This window comes from Bactrocera tryoni, chromosome 2, assembly GCF_016617805.1.
Source record: "Bactrocera tryoni isolate S06 chromosome 2, CSIRO_BtryS06_freeze2, whole genome shotgun sequence".
Classification (NCBI taxonomy): domain Eukaryota; kingdom Metazoa; phylum Arthropoda; class Insecta; order Diptera; family Tephritidae; genus Bactrocera; species Bactrocera tryoni.
The window spans coordinates 74,204,000-74,212,802 of record NC_052500.1 but is presented as its reverse complement, the minus strand read 5'-3'; the positions used below and the strand labels follow the sequence as shown (position 1 = coordinate 74,212,802).

The 8,803-nt window shown below is 34.5% G+C and overlaps 1 long non-coding RNA gene across 1 annotated transcript in view; it reads right to left on the bottom strand.

Moving 5' to 3' along the window:
- Positions 1 to 859: 859 nt before the first annotated feature.
- Positions 860 to 8,803, bottom strand: part of LOC120768629 — a 46,401-nt gene continuing 38,457 nt past the window's right edge. The window contains exons 2-5 of the long non-coding RNA XR_005704789.1: positions 4,021 to 4,284; positions 3,446 to 3,786; positions 2,360 to 2,557; positions 860 to 1,244 (exon numbers count right to left, since the gene is read on the bottom strand). This is a non-coding gene — a long non-coding RNA (uncharacterized LOC120768629). The remainder of the gene's footprint in view (positions 1,245 to 2,359; positions 2,558 to 3,445; positions 3,787 to 4,020; positions 4,285 to 8,803) is intronic.

The following is an 8,803-nucleotide window of genomic DNA, read 5'->3' as shown; positions in this document are numbered from 1 at the left end:
ATTTAGCAATCATGAGTAGACGAGATAAGCTTAAATATACTTACGAATATTCCGGTTTTTTTCCGAAAAGCTCCGCTTACAATTTTAAGTACCTATATATTCCCGAATGAAATAGTTTAACCAAAGTCGACAACATAAAATGTATCCCCATCTGACGGTTCGAGTATATACTGATCTTCTTACCAGATCAGCACAAATTCCAATTCCTTAGAACCAACCCTCCTATTTTAGAAAATATAATGCTTAATATGAAATATATTTTTTTCTTTAGCTCCTTTATAGCTCACTCGAAATCAATAAATTTTTCCGCAAGAAGCTTTCGATAATGCAAAGTTCTAACTTCTTGTAATATTTATTTTCACATGGTGTATGGAATTTATGGCAAGCAATATAACTTAGCTTGTTCCAATCCTGTTTTCAATAGTTCCCGACTATGGACATCATTAGAATACTTTTTTTTCCAAGTGAAGAATACTCCATTTCTATGTTTTATGTTTATGAACTGGTACCTTATGCTAAAATTCCGAAATAATTCCAAGCTTTACAGTTTTGGTATGGAGCTTTGTTAGATATTAAATAATAAGACATTTGCTTGAGGATTGCTTTGTAAAGTGTTTGGATGGAAACTTTGTTATAAAGACGGCGATGCAAAATATAAATGTGGGAAACTCCAGGGTGAGGTGAACCTGTCAAAGAAATGACAGTACTTCATTAACTAATAACATTTAATATTATTAAATACTATCCAAATTTAAGTTAATGTTCAAAGAAAGCTTATACGACGGCTGCAAGGAAGGAGAGCTAACTAAAAGCTTTGTAGTAAGCAAAAATTAAGACGTTTATAAAAAAGTTTCATTACTTTTCAAATAATCATATTTTCTTTATTGCACTAATCCCATCACCTCTCATTGGACACTTTTCTTGGCGAATTAAATAGAATTTTTAAGAAATTACATTTTCAAGTATTATATTATAATTGATTAGAATGCTATTTTAATATTAAGTTTTCGAAAGAAATTCTGAAACTTGATTTTTGAAAAGCGTATATTGCCAATATTTTACCAATGCAACTCTCACATCGGCACTTAGTTCTGTGTTTCAAGACCTCAGTCAGCCATTTTGCAACAACACTTTACACTTGTAATAGCATTCCTTTTAGGCAGATAGAAGGTGGTGAAGCTCCATCAATTCGTATCTTGGCATTTGCCGTGGGGAGGAGAGATAACCCTGTGAGATAATTCATTCTATTTTTCGGGGGGAGAGAAGACAAGAAAGTTAATACATTAGTTGGGGTTTCGACTCCGCCGCTATCGCCTTAAAAATATAGCTTTGTAATATTTAAAGATTAAATTCAAAAACTCTGGATAACAGTAGCTAAAACAATTCATTTAAGTTTTTTTAGAGAACTTAACTAATTTTTACGAAAATTACAATAGCTTAATACGTCTTAAGTTAATTTGACTTGACAAAACCGTGACTAATGTTATTATTGTTCAGTTACTAATCGAGCTTAACTATACACCTAAATTAAACTTAAGGTAGTAGTCTGGTTACTTTTGCCTATTTTCATGACTTCTTTAGAAGGTGGTTTTTTATAGGAAAATAAAAATGAATTATCTTGAATACTTAGAGTGTTTTTATTGACATATTGAAAAAAAAAATTATTTGAAAAAATTTGGTACTTTATTACTCTCATTATTGTCACTCGAAGTTGGAACCTCAAAAAAATGCACGTGGGTGGCCCGGGTGATTTTGGCTCTTGCTGTTATCTGAAATCAAATATTCTTGATTATTCTTAATCTATAGACATATCATTCTGGTCGGAACTACTGAAGTTAAAAATTTCAAGGGTAAATAACAAAATGGCGGACTTTGAAAAAAAAGTCCTTTTATTTTAGCAAAGAAAGGGTTGTAAAATAAAAAGTTAGGGGCGAAAAAAATTTTCTTAAGTACCGACGAGAACTATAGGTGTGTAGAACAGCCTGTCTTAATTTGAAGGCAATCGATTAATTAGAAAAAATGTTAGGACCCGGGCCGACCAGAAAACAATGTTTTGAGAAAAACGCATTTAAAGTTCAACAACTCGAGAGAGAGGACTTCAAGGCGCTCTAGAAAACTCGTTATAACTCCCGAAATATTTCCAATTTCTGTCTGAAACTTTCACAGTATATTTTCAAGGCATTCTATTTTCAGATTAAGCAAAAAAAAATTTCGATTTTTTGAACCCAAGTTATCAGACTACTACCTTAAAATTGATCTGATTCAGTTTCGTTTAATTTTAAGTTTTAAATATTTTTTCGACATTAATATTCTTCTTTAATTCATAAATATACGTTTTTAAATAAAACACACTACTTACTGCCAATGGCTTATTCACCCTACGAGTATCACCGACTTTATTAGTATTTTCACCACACCTAAATAGCCACCCTGTGCTCCGAAAAACAACAATATTGTGCTACCGCGTCGTGAATTCAGATGTGGGCTCCGTTGAGCAATTCCAGCGTGGAGTACGAAAACTCGCAGTTGAAGGATGTGAGAGATTCGTGGCACCATCCTAAAAAGTAATATAAAAAGAAATTGGATAGAAATTAAGAAAGCGACTATTTAATTTTTTAAAGTTACATATCATTCATACCAAGCTTTGACTTCCTAATCAATTAGTATGTTTTTTCCAAAAAACCCTCTACAATTTATTAAAATTGTAAATAAAATTAAAATTTAAACCATTTCGCCAAATAAACTTATAATGAAATTAATTCGTATGGTAGGAAATCATTCATCGATACCTATTGCCGAAAAATTTACCGATAATATCGGTCAATTTGTAAGGTCTACTAGCGGCCTAACGCTCATACAAAAAAATATTTAGTCAAATAAATAACTTAGGATGTACATACGTTTATTTTATTCTATTTTGAAACCAGTGTGAACAGCAACAACAATGCTAGCCTAGAAATTCAACGCAGAATATCGCTTTCCAATAGGTGCTACTTCAACTGAGTAGGCAATTGAGAAGTAAAGTCCTCTCTTGACTTGAATCTATGAGTGACTCGTTGTTCCCGTCCTACTATATGGTGCAGAGGCTTGGACGATGACAACATCTGATGATTCGACGTCGCGAGTTTTTGAGTGAAAGGTTCTGCGTACGATTTATGGACCTTTGCGCGTTGGCCACGGCGAATATCGCATTCGATGGAACGATGAGCTATATGAGATATACGACAACATTGATATAGTTTAGCGAATCAAGAGACAAAGGCAAAAAAAATTGCATATATTTTCGTCACACTTTATTTTTGAATAGAATTTTGAAAACCTTCATATGAGTTAATTCTTACAATCTCTTCACCGAATACCTTTTCCATACTTATACATTCGTAAAATAGAAACTAGATTGAAATTCAGATTGTCTTCTACTGAATCACAATACCACTCTACTCACCTTAAAAATCTTATTTCGTATGGACATCACTTGTTGTACCATACCAAGTGAAATGTTGCTCCTACACCAGCGAGTCATTGAAATTAAAATATTAAGTGTCTATTCTCCGAAAGCCAAATTGCGTTATTCGAGTGCAGGATTTCCTCCATAAATTACATACAAGAAGCAGGCAACGATAGTAGGCATCAGCAGCAGACGCCGTAGTAATGCCAGCACCAATAGCAAAGATGAGTAGGCCGGTGAAGAGGTTGACCTGGCAAATGGTCATCGAGGAGCGTGTTGGACGCTGCACATTTTCCAATTATGGTTTACACGTTGTATTTATGTGTATATACATATATCTGGAGCACAGTCGGGACCAGATGTGTGATAAAAATATGGAAATAAAAGCAAAAAAGGAAGAACGGAAATTAAAATTTCGATTTAAATCAATCTAATCGTATGCGCAATCAATGAACATGAATAAATGAATTAAAATGAGATTCATAAATGAATAAGAAAGTCGGTCCAGCCAAACAGTTAGCAAGCCAGCTGGTCTGTGCTCAACTGCGCCACTTTTTAGGGATTATACTCACCTTCATACAGCCAATCGGGTATGCTTTTGTAGACTATGCCAGGCACTGCATGGAGAGTTAGCGGTGCACTTGATTGATGGAGTGTGGTTCTTGGCAGTAGTAGATGTCATAGTTATAGACCATCACTCGCGCATTGCCACCGGTTGTGGCGCTGGTGGAGGTGGTGCTTGCATTATCTCTGTTAGCCGCTTGAGAGGTTACGAAGCGGGCATAGTGTAGATAGGGCCACTCATCGCTATGTGCATCGATTGTCAACTGCTTTCGCTGGAAGAACGAACGAAGCAGAGTGAGAGAATAAGTGAATAGAGAAAAAGTAAGAGCATGAGTTAGGTTGTTAGCAGTAGATATGTATTAGTTTGTCAAAAAAGTCTTGCGGTATTTTCGCTAGTTGGCGCTGAAAGCACGTAGTTCTAGTTTTATTCGTCGCATCGGGTCATGCTATACCTTATTGGAAAGCTCATTTCACGCGCTAACACGTGTTTAATTGATTTTTTTCGTTTTTTTAAGTCGTTCGTGAGTTTTAGCGTCCCAAACATGGAGCAAAATAAAGATGGGCATATTTTACAGTACTATTTCGATAAAGGCAAAAATGCATCTCATGCATTTATTCCATTACATTCTGCCGCTACTCAGCTCGTTTGTACATCGAAGAGTGTATATTGTTTCAATATTGAGTGTCGAAAAAGTTTTACGACATTCTGCGCCAATGAGGTATAGCCTTTACCCGCCGATATGGAGAATGTATATGGTGCAAGTGTTTTCCGTAAGAAGAAAAATTAATGAGAAATGTGTATATACCGAAATTTCTTGTAATTGATTTAAATACAAATTTATATTTCGATATGGATCTGTGCATATTTTGAAAACGTTATTAAAAATTGTCTGCATTATTTTGCCGAAAGCACAGTAAGCAAACAAATCATAAAATATAATAGTTGATTTTTTTGTTCTGTTTTTCTTTTTTTCTGCTAATTTTATTATTACCTTTTTTTTATAGCTCATAAGGCATGTTTATCTTTTACACACTATTATTTATGCGTTGTTACTGCGTTTCTGCGGTTTTGCAGCTATGTGACTATCCCCACAGGGGACAAATAACTCTCATATAATCATATACATACCATAACTATGTATATACCATTATGTGCCTTGTTCTCTTTTATTATCCGGCAATATGTTTTTGATGTTTTTCTTTTTACTTTTGAATTTAATTTATTAATTATTCATTAGTTGGTTGTAAAGTGCAATGCATACATTATGCTAAATAATAAATTAACACTTTATGTTGTCTTTCTATAGTAAATGGTGAGCAATTAATGTCACTATACTTCATTAAGAGTGTGACACAGCGAGCGGTTGGGGTGCCCGTAAACCTTTTCGCAATGAATTATTGTGGTATTTCAACTTAATAAGCATTTGCTGCGGTCATTTATATGTTAGAGAAATTTTTAGTTGTTTTAATTGTTCTAAAGTAATTTGTAATTATTTTTATTACAGTAAAGTAGCTACTAAGCAATTAGTGGACAGAAAAATAGTTCAAAACTAGGGTTTATATGTACTTCTTATGTGTATACAATAAATATTAGTAATACTTTTAAAATTTTTAGTTGTTTTAATCACATCAAAACAATCATTAGTGTTTAGTATATGATTGTCTTTCTGAAGCTGATATAGTCCATTCGGCGATTTTTTCGACGAATGAAATTATTCAACTAAGAAGTTCCATTGCATTTTGTGCGCGGAATCAAATTTCCAGAGCCGAAACATTCAGAATGTTGGAAAGGGAATTCAGTTATAATTTTTTGTCGCGAGCAAGTGTTTTGGATTGGTACAAACTATTTAAAGAGTGTTGAGAATGCGATAACAACGAACCATGTCCAGGTCGGCCATCAATGTCAACTGATGATCAACACGGCAGTAAAATAAAGGAGTTGGTGCTTGAGAATCAACAATTCGCCATCAGATATTTTACTGATATTGTTGGAAAACCATTTTGAAAGTTCACCTAAGCCTAAGAAAAGTGAAACCTTGATTGGTTTTAAAAACAAGAAATTTTTTTGAATGATATGTAACAGTGTATTGTGAAGAAACAATGCTTCCCGACTACTATGATGTAATGGAAAGGGTTATCAGTGACTACGAGTCTTGGATCTGCGCTTAAGACTAAGAAACTGGCGCTATTGTGAAGATGAAATTAAGAACTTTAAAATTATGAAGAAAGAAAAACTATTTTTGCTAATAACAATACTTTGTATTGTCTCTGACGTTTCTCTCTGGATGTACTTCGTTGCAAATTTATTATACCCTGTTCAGAGTAAAAAAGTTCCGAATTTTTAGAATCTCTCTGAAAAATCTTAAAGAGAATAACAAAATGCATTATTTGTAGACAAAATATCACTCGAATTGAAACGAAATCTATTTCTTTCGACCCTCATTATACCCTGAACAGGGTATATTAAGTTTGTCAGGATGTTTGTAACACCCAGAAAGAAGCTTCGGAGACCCTATATAGTATATATAGTATATATATAAATGATCATTAAGTTGAGCTGAGTCGATTTAACCATGTCCGTCTGTGTGTCTGTCCGTCCGTCCGTCTATATATATACGAACTAGTCCCTTAGTTTTTAAGATATCGTTTTGAAATTTTGCAAACGTTATTTTCTCCTCAAGAAGCTGCTCATTTGTCGGAACTGCAGATATCGGACCACTATAACATATAGCTGCCATACAAACTGAACGATCGGAATCAAGGGCTTGTATTAAAAACTTTCGCATTTGACAGGATATATTCACCAAATTTGGTATAGATTATTTTCTAAGGCAATAATGTAATCTCCAAAAAAATTGTTTAGATCGGTTTATGTACTATAGCATATAGCTTCCATACAAACTGAACACATAGTTACTAAAAGAAATGCACCTGTGAAGGGTATATTAGCTTCGGTACAGCAGAAGTTAACGTTTTTTCTTGTTTTATGGATCAAAGGCACATATTTTACTAAGAGAATTGAGGTTATGTCAACAAGTGGGGATCTATCGACTGAATATTAATTAATTAGACAAATCTCGGGCTCAATTGAAATCTATTTCTAATAATTTTTTTTTTTTTTGCGATATATAGTATCTATAACCATTAACTCTTGCCCTAGTTCTGGAATAACAGGTAAATTGAAAAGTCACCGGCCTATCATAGGAAAACATATTTTTGGGCAAAAGCCGTTTGTTTTTATTCAGCATATGTAGTACCCGTCAAGTGCTAGGCAGTGATGATAGCGATCATCGAAATTTTCGATACCATTTCGGTAGTACGATTTGTTTATTGCTTCAAACACAAGAAGGTCTCAGTTTCGGCAATCATCTCCTCATTTGACAAAAATTTCTTCCCAGAGAGCATTCTTAGAGGTCTTAGAGGTCTTAAAACAGGAAATAGTCGATGAAGGCCACATCTAGAGAATACAGAGAATGCAGAAGCTTTTCGAAGCCCAATTCATGGATTTTCGTCCTCGTTTCACTAACTAGTGACACGGTGCCTTGTCTTGGTGTAATAGCACTTTCTGTTTTTTCAAATGCGGTCATTTTTCAGCGATTTCGTCCTACAAATGATTAAGTAGTGGTATGCGATAGTCGCTGTTGATGGCTCTTCCTTTTTCAAGGTAGTCAATCAAAACTCTTCCATGTGCATCCAAAAATACATTTTCACTTTACGGTGATTCACTAAAATTTTATGGACTTTTTTTATGCTTTCGTCGCTGACAACCACTTTAGGGCATCCATTGCGTTCACGATCATCGGTGCTCATTAAACTAGGTCTAAAATTGTCTTACCAATCCTTGATGTTTGATTTTCCTGGGCCAGTGTCCAAAAACTCGTCATCAAGCGACATGCTTTCCTTAACTGTATTCGTTTCCTTCAAAAAGCAATATTTTATCAACACACGAAATACCTTTTCATACATTTTTGTTGACAATTAAAAAACTTGTTTCACTAAAAACTACGTCATTCACAAACTAATGATCCGAAAATGTCAAATTCATAAGCTCCTTTCGAAGGTTAGGGCTAACCAAAAATTATAAGCATTTAATTCCAGTAACGCCGTGTATATGTCAGGTCAGGGACTTTTCATTGTCGTGTTGAACCATGCTTTCGCAGAAACAGCAGAAGAAGTATTGTCAATGGAATGAATTTCATTCTTTATTTTTAGCACTTGAATATAGTTATTTAGTATCGATCTGCCAATTACTAGAAACTGTAAAAAATCCCGGCCAGAAGAGAAAGTGAATACCGTAATTTTCGAAAATAATGAGCAGGTCACCAGCACATCAAAAATAGAAGGCAATTTGTGCTGCTTTCGTCGAATTGATGAGGTGGCGTTTTCACCGACAGCCAACTCCCCATGGAGGAGCGCCGGCGAACAAATGGAAAACCAATAACACTTTGAAGTATGCGCACATTAAACTTCCACTCAGCTAAGCATTTATTTTATTTGCAAATATTTTCTCAAAATTGAAGTCCCATTTTGCCAGTTTTTGTTGTTTTTGCTATGCACATTATTATTCTCCACCTTGCCACATTGGCCTGTGCAACAAGAGGTTACGTCGTAATGTAATTTTTCATTCAAGCACGAGCTTACTTCTTTCACCCATACATAGCCACGCATACACTTTGTATACGTGTGTGTGTATTTGTGCGTGCATGTGAACTTATTTTGGGCGAATCTTACCTTTTTTAAAGGTTTCTCATTTTCTCCTAATTCATGGCAATTTCTTGCATTCCATTGCTT